Below are 15,676 nucleotides of genomic sequence, written 5' to 3' on the forward strand. Positions count from 1 at the left end.
AACAATGGAACTAAAGAGAAAAGAAAAAGATCTGTCCCAAATGAGAAAAAAATCAACTGAAGAACACAGGAAATTTCCAGTGTAACAAAGAGAAAACACCTGGAAAATCAGACTTCAGAGCCCAAACAATAGAAGTCATCAACACTTGGCCCCAGAATACAACAGAGATTAGGGAATGGATGGAAAGAGTGAATAAGAGTCAAGAAAGACAAGATGTAACACTGAAACAACTAGTAATAGAGATTTTGGCCATAAAGTTTTTCATCCAGGAAATATGTAACAAGATGACAAGTGTGGAAAGCAGAATTAATCAAGCAGAAGAAAGAAACTCAAAACTTGAAGACCAAAACACAGTATTAACACAATCTGGAAAAAGCATAGAAAGAAAACTCAGAAAAAAGGAACAAAACCTCCAAGAGATGCGTGGTTATTTCAAGAGGCTGAACATATGCCTGATTGGAATCCTAGAAGAATGGAAAATAAAGAACACCTTGGAATGAGTATTCCAGGAGCTTATCCAAGAAAACTTTCCTCATCTCACCAGAGATGTGACCAGTCAATCACAAGAGATACAGAGAACCCCTACAAGATATCAAATGAGACGACCAGCCCCTAGACACATGGCAATTTGTGTACACAAAGTAGATACAAAAGAAAAAATCATAAAGGCAACAAAAGAGAAAGGTCAGACTACCAACTGGGGAAAACCAATCAGAATAGCAGCAGACCTATCAGCAGAAACACTACTGGCTAGAAGGGACTGGAGTCCATTGTTCAAAATCCTCAAAGATAAACAATTTTAATCAATAATTTCCTACCCAGCCAAACTCAGCTTCAGCAGCGATGGAGAATTAAATCTGTCCCAGGCATCCAATTCCTAAAAGATTATACCGTTTCCAGACCAGCTCTATAAGAGCTGCTTAAAAAGGTATTAAACACAGAAGAAAGAAAAAAAAGAGTTATCGCACACTTCCCAAGACAACAGGGTAACACAAAATCAACAGAGAATTTATTGCAACTGCAAACTTGAAAATACACACATTCATCAACACAAAAGTTAAAAGAAAATAAACAAAATCTTTATAAGAATCTCCTAATAGTTATAAACAATCACATTTCAATAATCAACCTGAACGTGAATGGACTAAAGACACCACTGAAAAGACACAAGATGGCAAATTGGATAAAAAAAACCATGGCCCAATAATTTGCTGCATCCAGGAAACTCATCTCACTACAAGGGATGCACAAAGTCTCAAAGTTAGAGGAAGGAAAATGAATTTCCAGGTAAATGGATCACAAAAGTAGGTAGGAGTTGTGATCTCAGACAAAACAACCTTTAAGCTATCAAAAATTTAAAAAGATATGGAGGGATACTATATAATGATAAAAGTTTCATTTCATCAACAAGAAATATCCATCTGAGAAACATATATGCAACACAGGGGTGCTTATAAAGCAAATGCTAAGTACACCAAAAAAAGATATTGACTCTAACATTATTATAGCTGGGGACTTAAATATCCCCACTAGCAACCCTAGATAGATCATTGAGGCAAAAAATCAACAAAGATATCTAGAACCTCAACTTGATCAAATGTTCTTAATAGATACTTACAGAACACTCCACCCTACAGCTACAGAATATACATTATACTCATGACCATGTGAAATGTACTCCAAGATTGATCACATCCTTGGTCATAAAACAAGCATAAACAAATTTTATAAGATTGAAATACTGCCAAGCACATTCTCAGACCACAGTGGAATAAAACTAAATGTCAACACTAACAAAATTCCCCCCAAACCCCCAAAGACATAGACACTAAATAGCATGATGCTGAATGACTACTCGGTCAACACAGAAATCAAAACAGAAATTAAAATATTACTGGAAACAAATGAAAATAAAGTAACATCCTACCAAAACTCCTGAGATGCCATGAAATCAGTTCTATAAGAGGAATTTATCTCTCTATGAACATACATGAAGAAAATAAAAAGATCACAAGTTAACAGTCCAGCAAATCACCTAAGGGAGGAGAAAAGACAAGACCACCAAAACCCTCACTTTAGCAGAAGAATCCAGATCACCAAAGTAAAAGCACAAATATGGGACATAGAAGACAAAAATATCAGAAAAAAAAAATGAAACACAAATCTGGTTCTTTGAAAAGATAAAAAGATTATTGGACCACTAGCCAGAATGACCAAGAAAAAGAGAAAAAGCCCAAATAAACACTATGGTAACATGCAACTGTAGTTTCAGCTACTTGGAAGGCTGAGGCAGAAGGATCACTTGAGTCCAGCAATTCAATGTTGGTGTGGCCATGAGCATGCCACTGCACTCCAGCCTGAGTGACAGACTGAGACTCTGACTCAAAAAAAAGTAAGTGCCTCTATGATAAACTCACACCTTGCATATTGTTAAATGGACAGAAATTGGAAACATTTCCCCAGAAAATGTGAACAAGACAAGGCTGCCCACTCTTGCCTCTCCTGTTCACCATTGTGTTGGAAGTCCTAGCTAGAGCAATTAGACAAGAGAAGGAAATCAGGGGAATTCTAATAGGAAAAGAAGAAGTTATGCTATCCCTCTTTGCTGATGATATGATCCTATGCCTCAAAAATCCAAGGGAATCTGTCAAAAACCTGCTTGCACTGATAAAGGACTTTGGCAAAGTCTCGGTGTACAAAATAAATGTGCAAAAGACAGTCACATTCTTATACACCAACAACAATCAGACAGAGAACCAGATATAATGGACAATCCCATTCAAAATAGACACACACACACACACACACACACACACACACACAAATGAAGTACCTTGGCATCTTCTTAACCAGAGAAGTGAAAGACCTTTACAATGAAAACTACAAAACACTGCTCAAAGAAATCAAAGAGTTCCAGTAAGATGGTGATGGCATAGGCAGGACCCTGACATTCTCCAAAAGTAAGTTCCCCAAAAGACTTTTTCCTTCCCCCACCCCCCTTCCCATTGCCAGTTGCACTGGTCCGAGGCCTGGAGACCCTCGGAAGCACACAAGGCCAGCTATTGAGGCCTCTTGGCTGCTACTGCTCCACTTGCTCCACTATAGGCGGCCCTGGGCCCCGGCCATGTGGAGATCCCAGCTCCCTCACTGGCTACAATGTCTCACCCTTGGATACTGCCTTGTGGAGATCTGGGTTCCTTTGCTGGCTACACTGATCCACCTGGCACTCAGCCGCTGCCAGCTCTCTCCCTGATTGGACACCCAATTCAGTGGGCTGGTGCTCTCTCCCCAGAGTTCCAGATCCCCATCCTGGGTTCTGGGCCCCTGCCCAGCCCTATTTCAAGCTGACATCACCCAGGGAGGCTCTAGGCGCCTGCCCCTCAGAGATGCCAGTTTCATTCCTGGCTGAAGTTCCCTATGCAGTGTCCAAAGCTGCCATCAGCACTCACCACCCACCCTTTGGAGCTCTGGTCCCTGCTCTGGCTGGGGCACCCAGTGTGGGACCAGGAGTAGTGCAAGTGACCAGGAGCAGTGCAAGTACTCTATTTGTGACTAGGGAAATAATTAAATTTATTATTCCTTTCTGGGTTGTACCAGAGCTAGTTGATTGGAAGTCAACTGTACTAATTGATACTAAAGGGACAAGATCCTCATCAATAAATAGAGATATATAAAAATAATAGACTACATCGATGCAGTGTCAATATCAGGTGGTGGCTTCGAATCTGAAGTGATGACTAGATGCAAAGTGAATTTTTTTTTTTTTGAGTTGGAGTCTCTGTCGCCCAGACTGGAGTGCAGTGGCCGCTCCCGGCCACTGCAGCCTCGACCTGCTGGGCTCCGGTGATCCTTCTGCCTCAGCCTTCTGAGTAGCCGGAATTACAGGCGCACACTACCATGCCCAGCTGATTTTTTGATTTATTGTAGAGATGAGGTTTCGCTGCCCAGGTGGGTCTGAAACCCGCAGGCTCAGGCAATCCACTCACCTCAGCCTCCCAAAGGTGTGGGATTACAGGCTGAGCCACCGAGCCTGGCATAAAGTGAAATTTTAATTGTCAGAGGAGGCAGACGGCTAAGAAAGTTGAACCGATGATAACGTGGAGTCCGTGAAAGCCTGTAGCCATAAAGAATGTTGAGCCATAAACTTCATCGGAGATAGTGAAAGATGTCTCGAAATATTCTGATGCTTGAAGTAAAGTAAAATAAATACCTAATATAATAGTGATAAATAGGGCTTGGATTATTTGTTTATGGTTACCTTCTATTAGGCTATGATGGACTCAAGTAATTGACACACCATGGTTGTGTAAAGGAATAGTATATCTTAAGGAGGTGCTGATCAGCTGCTCTCAGCTATCAGCTCCAGAAAAGGGAATTCTCACCTCCCTCCTCCAACCCAGGCCACTGGCAGCACACCAGATCGTGTGCCCAGCTGTATCACTGATCCCACAGCCTGTCATAGTGGATCACCCACGGACCCAGGCATGTGGAGAAATAGGACAGGTGGAGAGAAATGATCCTTGAAAGAGGAGCTGCCCACCTCGGCCATTTTCCAGGCAGAGATTTGAATTGCCCTGCCCATCTACAAGCAGTCTCCACCTTGGTTTCTAAGGTAACATCGCTAAACAGGAGACAAAAGGGCCCCCTCTATGCTGATTCAGATACAGGCAACCCAGGCCTGTCACAGACCTCTCAGGCAGCAAGCCAAGGGAACCAGCCCAAGCTTGGAATAAATCTATCTGACTTTAATGAAAGCAAAGGGGAGAGGCTAGAGATCAGAGCTGAAGAGACTTTAGACACTCAGGAAAGATTCCAGAGCTAGTCTGGTTTCTTATTTTGATTTCTGATTTTATTGTTTTGATTGTTTGTTTTGCTCACTTTTGTTTGTTTTTTGATTTAATAAGCCTGTCTGTGTTGGGGAAAATACATCAAAAGCCATGATTTTATTGGACTGTCTTTATGTGATTAACGGTATGCTTTAGGGAATATTGTGTGTCTGTTTTTCACTCTTTTCTGGTCTTGTGTTTCTTTTTCACTTGTTAGTTGGTATGTATGTCTGTTTTCCCTCTCACTCTTCTCACCCTCTAACTTCCTCCTGATCCCCCCGTTCTTCCATTATTTTTCTTTTTCATACTTCCTTTTGTTCCAGGGAGCAAAGCTAAAACCTGCTGCATGGACAGATTGTAAGGTAGTGAGAAACGGGTTCCAGTGTGCCCATACACCTGTTGGTGGATACTGGGATCTGCAGATATATTCTGAATCACAGCTTCCCCCTCAATTAAACCTCAAAACTGCAAAAAGTACAGTCCCCAACCCACACTCCAGCCTCAGAAGTGAACAAAGCCAGAGGATCCTCATAAGGAAGAACAGGAGATTGAACAAAAGTAAAAGCAACCCCACCTTCCCTGAAAAACAGAATTAAAGAAGGAGAGAGAATGGGGGAGAGAGAAAAATCTACACAAATGAAGAAAAACCAAAAGAAGAATATGGGTCTCTCCCAGACCCCAGGGAAGGCAGACGCTGAGAAAACTGATATCAGAATGCAAACAATGAAGAGCTCCCAGAATGACTGATCTCAAACTACAAACCTAGATATCAAGATATTAATGGAGAGATTAAAAAGAATTGAGGAGAGACAAGAAGAAACTAGAAAGGAGTTGATGACTGAGATCACAGTAGTAAAGAATACTGTGAATGAAATAAATAACAAACTGATAAGCATGGAAAGCAGAATTAGCCAAGCAGAAGAAAGAATCTCAGAGCTTGAGGACCAAAATATAGAACTAACTCAAACTGTCAAAAACATAGAAAAGAAGCTTTAAAAGACAGAAGAAAACTTTCAAGAGATGAGTGATTATTTCAAAAGACCAATGTGAAGCTAACATCACATTGATATCCAAGCCAGATAAAGACCCAACAAAGAAAGAGAACTACAGGCCAATATCTTTGATGAACATAGATGCAAAATTCTCAACAAGATCCTAGCAAACCAGATTCAACAACCCATCTCAAAAATCATCCATTATGACCAAATAGGCTTCATCCCTGGGATGCAAGGCTGGTTAAACATTCGCAAGACAATAAATATAATTAAATACATCAACAGACATTGAACAAAAGCTACATGATTATATCATTAGATGCAGAAAAATCTTTTGATAAAATACAGCACCCCTTCTTGATAAAAACCCTCAAAAATCTAGGCATATATGGAACATACCTCAAAATAGTAAAAGCCATTTTCAAGAAACCCACAGCTAGCATACTCCTAAACAGACAAAAATTGGAACCATTTCCCCTGAAAACTGGAACAAGTCAAGGATGCCCAGTCTCTTCCCTCCTGTTCAATATAGTATTGGAAGTCCTGGCTAAAGCAATAAGAAAAGAGAAGGCAATCAGCAGTACCCAAATAGGAAAAGAGAAAGTTAAGTTATCTCTCTTTGCAGACAACATGATTGTGTACCTTGAAAACCCAAGAGAATCTGTCAAAAGCCTCCTTGCACTGATAAAGGACTTTGACAAAGTCTCGGGGTATAAAATCAATGTGCAAAAGACAATTGCATTTCTTTACACCAATAATAAACAAACAGAAACCCAAATAAAAAGCACAATCCTATTCACAATACCCACAAAAAAAGAAATACCTTGGCATCTTTCCAACCAGAGACGTGAAAGACCTTTACAATGAAAACTACAAAACACTGCTCAAATAAATCAAAGATGACACAAACAAGTGGAAAAATATCTCATACTCATGGATTGGAAGAATCAATATTGTCAAGATGTCCATCTTACCTAAGGTAATCTACAGATTTAATGTAATACCCATCAAATTACCAGCAACATTCTTCTAGGAGCTAGAAAAAACAATACAGGAATTTATATGGAACCACAAATGACCAAGAATAGCCAGAACAATTCTCAGCAAAAAAAAACAAAAACAAAGCAGGAGGCACCACATTACCAGACTTCAATCTTTACTATAAAGCTACAATAATCAAAACAGTTTGGTATTGGAACAGGAACAGGCATATAGACCAATGGAATAGAATTGAGTTTCCAGAAGCAAAACCTCAAATTCTCAACCAAATTACCTTCGACAAAGCCTACACCAACTCCCACTGGGGAGAGGAGAACCTATTCAGTAAATGGTGCTGGGAAAACTGGCTGACCACATGCAGAAGACTCAAACAAGAACCCTAGCTATTCCCATACACAAAAATTAACTCCAAATGGATCAGAGACCTAAATGTAAAACCTCAAACTGTAAGAACGTTAGAAAAGGCAGAACTTACCCTTATGGAAATTGGAACTGGCATGCAATTCCTGAACAAAACCCAAAACCCACAGGCCATAAGAGATAAGGTAGACATTAAACTGACAAGCTTCTGCAAAGCTAAAGAAACCATCAAGAGAGCAGGGAGACAGCCCACAGACTGGGAAAAAGTAGTTGCCAACTCCAGGTCTGACAAAGGCCTAACATCAAGGATCTACAAGGAACTCAAACGTTCTGAAAAGAAAAAAACAAACAACCCCATTACAAAGTGGGCAAAAGATATGAACAGACACTTCTCAATAGAAGACATGCAAGCGGCCAACAGACACATGAAGAAATGTTCAACCTCATTAATCATCAAGGAGATGCAAATTAAAACTACACTGAGATACCACCTAACTCCAGTCAGAATGACCATTATCAATAACTCAAAAAATAACAGATGCTGGAGAGGATGTGGGGAAAAGGGAACACTTCTACACTATTGGTGGGAGTGTAAACTAGTGCAACCTCTGTAGAAAGCAGTGTGATGATTCCTAAAAGCTCTAAATATTGACCTGCCATATGACCCCGCAATCCCCCTACTGGGACTATACCTAGAGAAACTCAAATCACTCTGTAAAAAAGATACCTGCACACATATGTTTATTGCAGCATTGTTCACCATAGCAAAAACCTGGAACCAACCATGTTGTCCATCAAAAGAGGACTGGATTAAAAAATGTGGTACATACATATGATGGAATACCATGTAGCCATAAAAAAAAAACAAAATCATGAACTTCGCATCAACCTGGATGGAACTAGAGTTTATAATACTGAGTGATCTCCCACAGAAACAAAGATCTGAGTATTACATGTTCTCACTCATAAGTGAACCTTGAACATCTATAATAATACTATAAGAAAAGGATTGACAGTGGTGGAAATCTATGGGAAGGGCACAGGGAGAGCAAGGCTGGTGGGATTAATGGTAGTCAATATCTCTCTGGGGACGGGGGGGATACTCCTTATCAACAAGGATGCCTGAACGATGCATATCTGTATACCTAACCCTTAACTGTACCCCACAATTTTAAAATAAAAAATATGTTTTTTTAAAAAAGAAATCAAGCCGGGCTCAATGGCTCAGCCTGTAATCCCATGCCTTTGGGAGGCTGAGGTGAGTGGATGGCCTGAGCCCGCGGGTTCGAGACCCACCTGGGCAGTGAGACCTCATCTCTACAAAAAAAAAAAAAAATATCAGCCAGGCGTGGTAGTGCATGTATGTAATTCCGGTTACTTGGAAGGCTGAGACGGAAGGATCGCCGGAGCCCAGCAGGTCGAGGCTTTGGTGGCCGGGAGCAGCCAGTGCACTCCAGTCTGGGTGACAGAGTGAGACTCCAATGCAAAAAAAAATTTTAAAAAGAAATCAAAGAAGACACAAACAAATGAAAAATATTCCATTTTCATGGACCGAAAGAATCAACATTGTTAAGATGTACATCCTACCATAGGCAAGCTATAGATTCAACACAATACCCATTAAATTACCAACATCATTTTTCTCATACCTGAAAATGACAATGCAGAAATTCATAAGGAAACATAAAAGACCACGAATAGCCAAAACAATCTTTCGCAAAAGAAACAAAGCGGGAGGTATCACATTTCCAGACTTTAAACTACTATACGGTTACAATAGTCAAAACATCCTGGTAAGTAGCAGGAAACTGCTGGGTGGGGGGCAGGAAAGCAAGATTGGCAGTAGTGGGAATCTGTCTGGAGAAGCGGGGAGCACAACTCATCTACAAGGATTCTTGCATAATGAACATTTGTATAGCTAACCCTGAATTGTAAACCACAGCTTTAAAATAAAAGAAATTACAAGTTAAAAAAAATAACAAACTGGTATTAGTACAAGAACAGGCATATGGATCAATGGAACAGGATAAAGATTTCGGAAGCAAAGTTTCAATTTCTCAACCAACTCATCTTCAACAAAGCCTCCAGCAACAACCACTGGGGAGAGAACCTGTTAAGTAAATGGTGCTGGGAAAACTGGCCAACCACATGCAGAAGATTGAAACAGGACTCCTACCTATCACTGTACACAAAAATCAATTCTACATGGATCAAAGACCTAAATGTAAATCCTCAAACTATGAGAATCTTAGAAAACGCAGGAGACACACTTACAAAAATCAGAGTAGGCAACCAATTCCTGATGAAAACCCAGATGTCCATGCTGAAGGAGATAAGACAGACAAGTGGGACCTCATCAAATTGAAAAGCTTTCACAAAGCAAAAGAAACCAGCAAGAAAGTGAGTAGACAGCCCACACAATGGGAAAAAATTTGCCAACTGTATGTCTGACAAAGACCTAACATCCAGGACCTGCAATGAATTCAAACGTGCAGAAAGGAAAAAAACAAACAGCCCCATTAAAAAGTGGGCAAAAGACATGAATAGTCACTCCTGAAAGGAAGATATATGGGCAGCCAAAAGACACATGAAAAAGTGCTCAGCCTCACTAATCATCAGAGAAATGCAAATCAAAACCACACTGAGATACCACCCAACCCCAGTAAAAATGTCCATCATTAATAAAACAACAGATGCAAGTGAGGATGCAGAGAAAAGGAAACACTTCTACACTGCTGGTGGAAACGCAAACTAGTTCAACGTCTATGGAAAACAGTGTGGTGATTTCTAAAAGAACCAGAAATTGACTTTCCATATGACCCAGCAATCCACCTACTGAGAATATACCCGGAGGAACTCAAATCATTCTACAATAAAGATCCCTGCACATGTATGTTTATTGCAGCACTATTTGCAATAGCAAAAACATGGAGCCAGCCGTGCTGCCCATTGAAACTGGACTGGATAAAAAAAAAATATTGTGCATATACATGAGGGCATATTATATAGCTACAAAGAAGGACCAACATATGGACTTCACAGCAACTTGGATGGATTTATAGTCTACCATACTCAGTGATCTATCACAGAAACAAAGAACAAAGTACCATATGTTCTCACTCATAAGAGGATGCTGAACATTTACCATAATACTATTAGAAAAGGATTGGGATACTGCTGGAGTGGGGTGGGGGAATACAACACCAATAAGGGTACCTGATGTCAAACCAGGTAAAGTAGGGATCAAAGGGAAGCCCAAATTTTACCAGTATGATGTCCACTTGTATTCCTTATCCTGAATTGTATCCCACATCTTTAAAATAAAATATAAATTAAAGAAAATTAAGTGCTGCATTCACAACAATTTAAAGACAGAGATTGGAATAGAGAATTAAAGAAAAACATGATTCAATTATATGTTGTTCATAAAAAAATTCACTGCACATTCAACCACATAAGTAGCTTATAAGTAAAAGAATGGAAAAGTTATACCACATAAAAATTTCTTTAAAAAATTAGAAAAAATGATAAATTTATTCTTTTTTATTTTTAAACATTGAATAAATGAAATCTTAAAAACTATGCTGCTAGAAACATCCACATTATAATATGAAAGCTTATGATGTAAGTATGTAGAAGATTTAGAAACATAACGGGGTTAACTTTGATTCTTACTGCCACCAATTTGATTATCTAGCTCAGTATTCATCTCCTTGGACGTTAGTTTTTCATCTGTAAAATGAACATAATAGCACTCATTTCATAAGATCAAATGCTACAATAAAAATCAAGGGTGTAGTATGTGACTTACACACAGTGCATTCTCAATATATATTAGCTTTCTATTTTTATATAACCTCATCATCCCCTCTTAAACTTTCCTTTGAGTTTTGTTGACTCTTCTTCTTTAATAGCCAGGAGAAATTCTAGTTTACCACAATGGATAATAGTACAGAAGTGGCAGAGTTTATCTTCTTGAGATTAACAGATGACCTCAATCTTCAGGTTCCCCTACCCCTAATATTTTTATCACTGACCTCATTAATCTGGCTGGGATTTTGGGGAATGATGGTAATCATCCACTAACGGTGTGGGGGGGGGGCAGAAAAACCCAGAATTAATTTTTGGAGGCCAGGCACCTTTTAGTACAGGCTTCCCCAGCTAGGTAAGTGTTCTAGGAACTCATTAGCATTGGCATACCAGTCAGCTGTTGTGAGATGCTGCATTAGACTTCAGTGAATTTTTTTTGAGATTTCAACGTGTTTGCCCATTTCAAGATGAGTGAAAGCACACCCGCCCACACCACACTGAGTGTTCAGCAGTTTTTAACCCAAAATAGCATAAACCCTGTGCCCCACTCTCCCTGTTCACCTGATCTCATCCCAAGAGACTCTTCTTTTGTTTCCTGGAATAAAAAAAGTTCTGAAAGAGAAGTGTTTTGCCAATGTGAAAGAGGTAAAACAAACAAAAAAGACAGAAGCACTAAAAGTCACCAAAATTGACAAGTTCAAAAACTGATTTGAGCAGCGGAAAAAAAGCTTCTCGATAGGTGTATTGCATCAAAGGGAGAGTACTTTGAAGGTGATTGTAGTATAAACAAGTAAGAATAAATACACATTTTTAATAGATAAATTCTGTTTTTTCTTTTTGAGGTCCTCTTTGTACTCTTTTCTCCACACTCCAATGTACTTATTCCTCAATAACTTCTCCTTTGTAGATCTGGGTTACTCATCAGCCATAGCTCACAAGATAGTGGCTATATTGCAGTCATGGAACAAGGTCATTTTGTACAATGAATGTGTGGCTCTGTTCTTTTCTGTGGAATTTGCCACTATTGAGTGCTATCTTCTAGCCTCCATTGTCTCTGACCTTCATGTGGCAGTGTGTAGGCCTCTTCATTACACCACCACTACAACAGCAGGGGTGTGTGCTTTCTTGACAATTGGTTCCTATGTCTTTGGCTTTCTCAGTGTCTCTATCCATGCAACACACATCTTCAGACTCTCTTTCCTTGATTCTAATGAGGTTAATTATTGTTTTCTATAATATTACCTCGCTTCTGGCTCTCTCATGCTCGAGTACTTGCATCAGCAAGTTGATTGTCCTTGTCATGAATTTCAGCATATTTTTCAGTCTCCTGGTCATCCTAATCCCTTAAGTCTTCATAGACATTGCCATTCAAAGTATGCATTCTACTGAAGGATAGAAGAAAGCCTTCTCCACCTATGTTTCACACCTCACTGAAGTATTTATCTTCTAAGGCACAATCATCTTTTTAAAAATTTTATTTTATTGTAGAGATGTGAGGTACAAGTAAGGATTAACTACACAAGTAGGCTACATGCAAGTGAAGTTTGGGCTTCCAACTGGACCTCGTTTTTCCTGGTTGGGGACCAGACACCCTTTGTGTTGTTACATGCTCCCCTCCCTCTATCCATCTCCTGGCAGTACCTAGCAACTACCTCCCTTGTGCTAATGTGATTAATGTTCAGATCTGATTTATGAGTGAGAACAAGCACTAGTCAGGTTTTTGTTTCTGTGATAGATCACTAAATATGATGGTCTCCAACTCTATCCAATTTGCTGTGAATTCCATGATTTAGTTCTTCTTTATGGCTGCATAATACTCCATCATGTATATGTACCACATTTTCTTTATCCAGTCCACTTTCGATGGGCAGTAAGGTTAGTTCCATGTGTTTGCTATTGTGAAAAGTGTGACAATAAACATGCATGTGCAGGTGTCTTTCTTGTAGAATAAATTATGTTCCTCCAGGCATATTCCCAGGAGAAAGATTGCTGGATTATATAGAAGGTCAACTTTTAGTTCTTTTAGGAATCACCATACTGCTTTCCACAGAGGTTGAACCAGCTTGTATTCCCACTGACAATGTAGAAGTATTCCCTTTTTTCCACACTCACACCAGCATTTGTTGTTTTTTTATTTATTAATGATCGCCATCCTTACTGGAGTTAGATGGTGTCTCATTGCAGTTTTGATTTACATTTCTCTGATGATTAGGGAGGTTGAACATTTTTCCATGTATCTGTTGGCTGCTTGTATACCTTCTTTTGAAAAGTGTCTATTCATGTCCTTTGCCACTTTTTAATAGAGTTGCTTGCTATTTTCCTATCAGATTGTTTGAGGTCCTTGTGGATTCTGGATGTTAGGCCTTTGTCAGATACATAATTAGCAAGTATGTTTTCTCATTCTGTGGGTTTTCTTCTGCTTTCTGGATGACTTCTTTTGCTGTACAAATGATTTTCAGTTTCATGAGGTCCCACTTATCTATCTTAGCTTTTATGACATTCATTTTTGGAGATATGGTCAAGAATTTGTTGCCTACTTTGATGAACATGAGTGTTTCCTATGTTATCTTTGAGGATTCTTATAACTTGAAGTTATACGTTTAGGTCTTTGCTCCACTTAGAGTTGATTTTTTGTATATGGTGATTGGTCCAGTTTCGGTCTTCTGCATATGGTCAGCCAGTTTTTCCACCACCATTTACTAAATATGACCTCATTTCCCAAGTGGTTTCTACTGGTGGCTTTGTTGAAGATGAGTTGGTTAAGAGACTGAGTTTTTGCTTCCAGAATCTTTGTCCTGTTCCATTGGTCTATATGCCTATTCTTGTACCAATACCAGGCTGTTTGAGTTCCTGTAGCCTTGCAGTAAAGTTGAAAGTCTGGAAGTGTAATTCTTTCCACTTTGTTCTTTTTGCTGAGGATTATTTTGACTATTCATGTTCTTTTTTGTTTCCATATGAATTTCTGTATTGTTTTCAGGTCTGAGAAAATGATGTTGATAATTTGGTGGGTATTGCATTAAATCTGTAGATTGCCTTGGGTAGAATAGGCATCTTGCCAATATTAATTCTTCCAATCCATGATGCATCCTTGTCAACTATTTTTTTCCCCATTCAGTGGGTTGATTGTTGTCTATCTTAGCTTTCATTACATTTGCTTTTGGGGAGTTGGTCATAAATTCACTGCCTAGTTCAATGTCCAGAAGGATATTTCTACATTTTCTTTTAGAATTCTTTTTTGAGATTTTACATTTAAGTCCTTGATCCATTTTGAGTTGATTTTTGTATATGGTGATAGGTAGGGGTACAATTTCAGTCTTAAGCATGTGGCTAACCAGTTTTCCCAGCACCATTTGCTAAATAGTTTTTTTTCCTCCAATGATTTTTATTGATGGCTTTGTCAAAGATAATTTGGTTGATAGATGATGTTTTTATTTCTGGAATCTCTTTCGTTTTCCATAGGTCTATATGCCTATGCCTTGCCAATGTCATGCTATCTTGGTTACTGTAACCTTGTAATAAAGTTTAAAGTCTGGAAGTGTGATACTTCCAGCTTTTTTCCTTTTGCTGAGGATCGCTTTGGCTATTTGTGCTCTTTTTTTGCTTCCGTATAAATTTCTGTATTGTCAGTTCTAGGTCTGTGAAAAACAATGTTGGCAATTTAATGGGTATTGCATGAATATACAGATTGCCTTGGGTAAGGATGGACATCTTGACAATATTGATTCTTCTGATCCATGAGCATGGGATGCTTTTCTATTCATTTGTGTCATCCTTGATTTAGTTGAGCAGTGTTGATCTCATTGCAAAGGTCTTTCATGTCTCTGACTAGGTGGATGCCAAGGTATTTCATTTTTTGTCACTATTTTGAAATGGATTGTGTTGTTTATTTGGTTCTCTGCCTTCTTGTCAGTGGTGTATAGAAAAGCAACTGTCATTTGCACATTGGTTTTGTACCCTGAGACTTTACTAAAGTCATTTATCAGTGTGAGGAGGTTTTCATTAGATTCTCTAGGGTTTTCTAGCTATAGAATCATATCATCCACGAAGACTAATTTCTTAACTTCCTCTTTTCCTTTTGGAAATCCCTGATTTTCCTCTCTTGCCTGATTGTTCTGGCTAGGACCTCCAGTACTATGTTGGATAGGAGGAATGAAAGTGGACATTCTTGTCTTGCTTCAATTCTGAGAGGAAATGCTTCCGAATTGGGCTCATTAAGCTAAATGTTGGGTGCAGGGTTGTCATAGATGGCTTTTATTGTTTTGAGACATGTTCTTTCGATGCCTACGTGTTCAAGGGTTTTTATGAAGAAGACTTGCTGTATTTTGTCAAATGTTTTTTCTGCATCTGTTGAGATAATCATGTGTTTCCTGGTTTTACACCTGTTAATATGCTGAATTACGTTTTTGGTCTTGTGAATATTGAGCCAGCCCTGTATCCTGGAAATAAAGCCCACCTGGTCGTGGTGTATGAGGCTTATAATTTGTTGTTGTATACCGTTTGTTTAGAATCTTGTTGAGAATTTTGAGTTTATGTTCATCAGGGAAATTGACCTGTAATTCTCTTTCCTTGTTGGGTCTTTACCAGGTTTGAGTATGATATTAGCTTCAAAAAATGAACTGGGGAGAATTTCTTCCTTCTCAATTGCCTGTGATACTTTAAATAAAATAGGTATCATCTCCTCTTTGT

This window comes from Carlito syrichta, unplaced genomic scaffold (genome assembly GCF_000164805.1).
Source record: "Carlito syrichta isolate Samal-C Ts95f unplaced genomic scaffold, Tarsius_syrichta-2.0.1 Scaffold305266, whole genome shotgun sequence".
NCBI classification, from domain to species: Eukaryota; Metazoa; Chordata; class Mammalia; order Primates; family Tarsiidae; genus Carlito; species Carlito syrichta.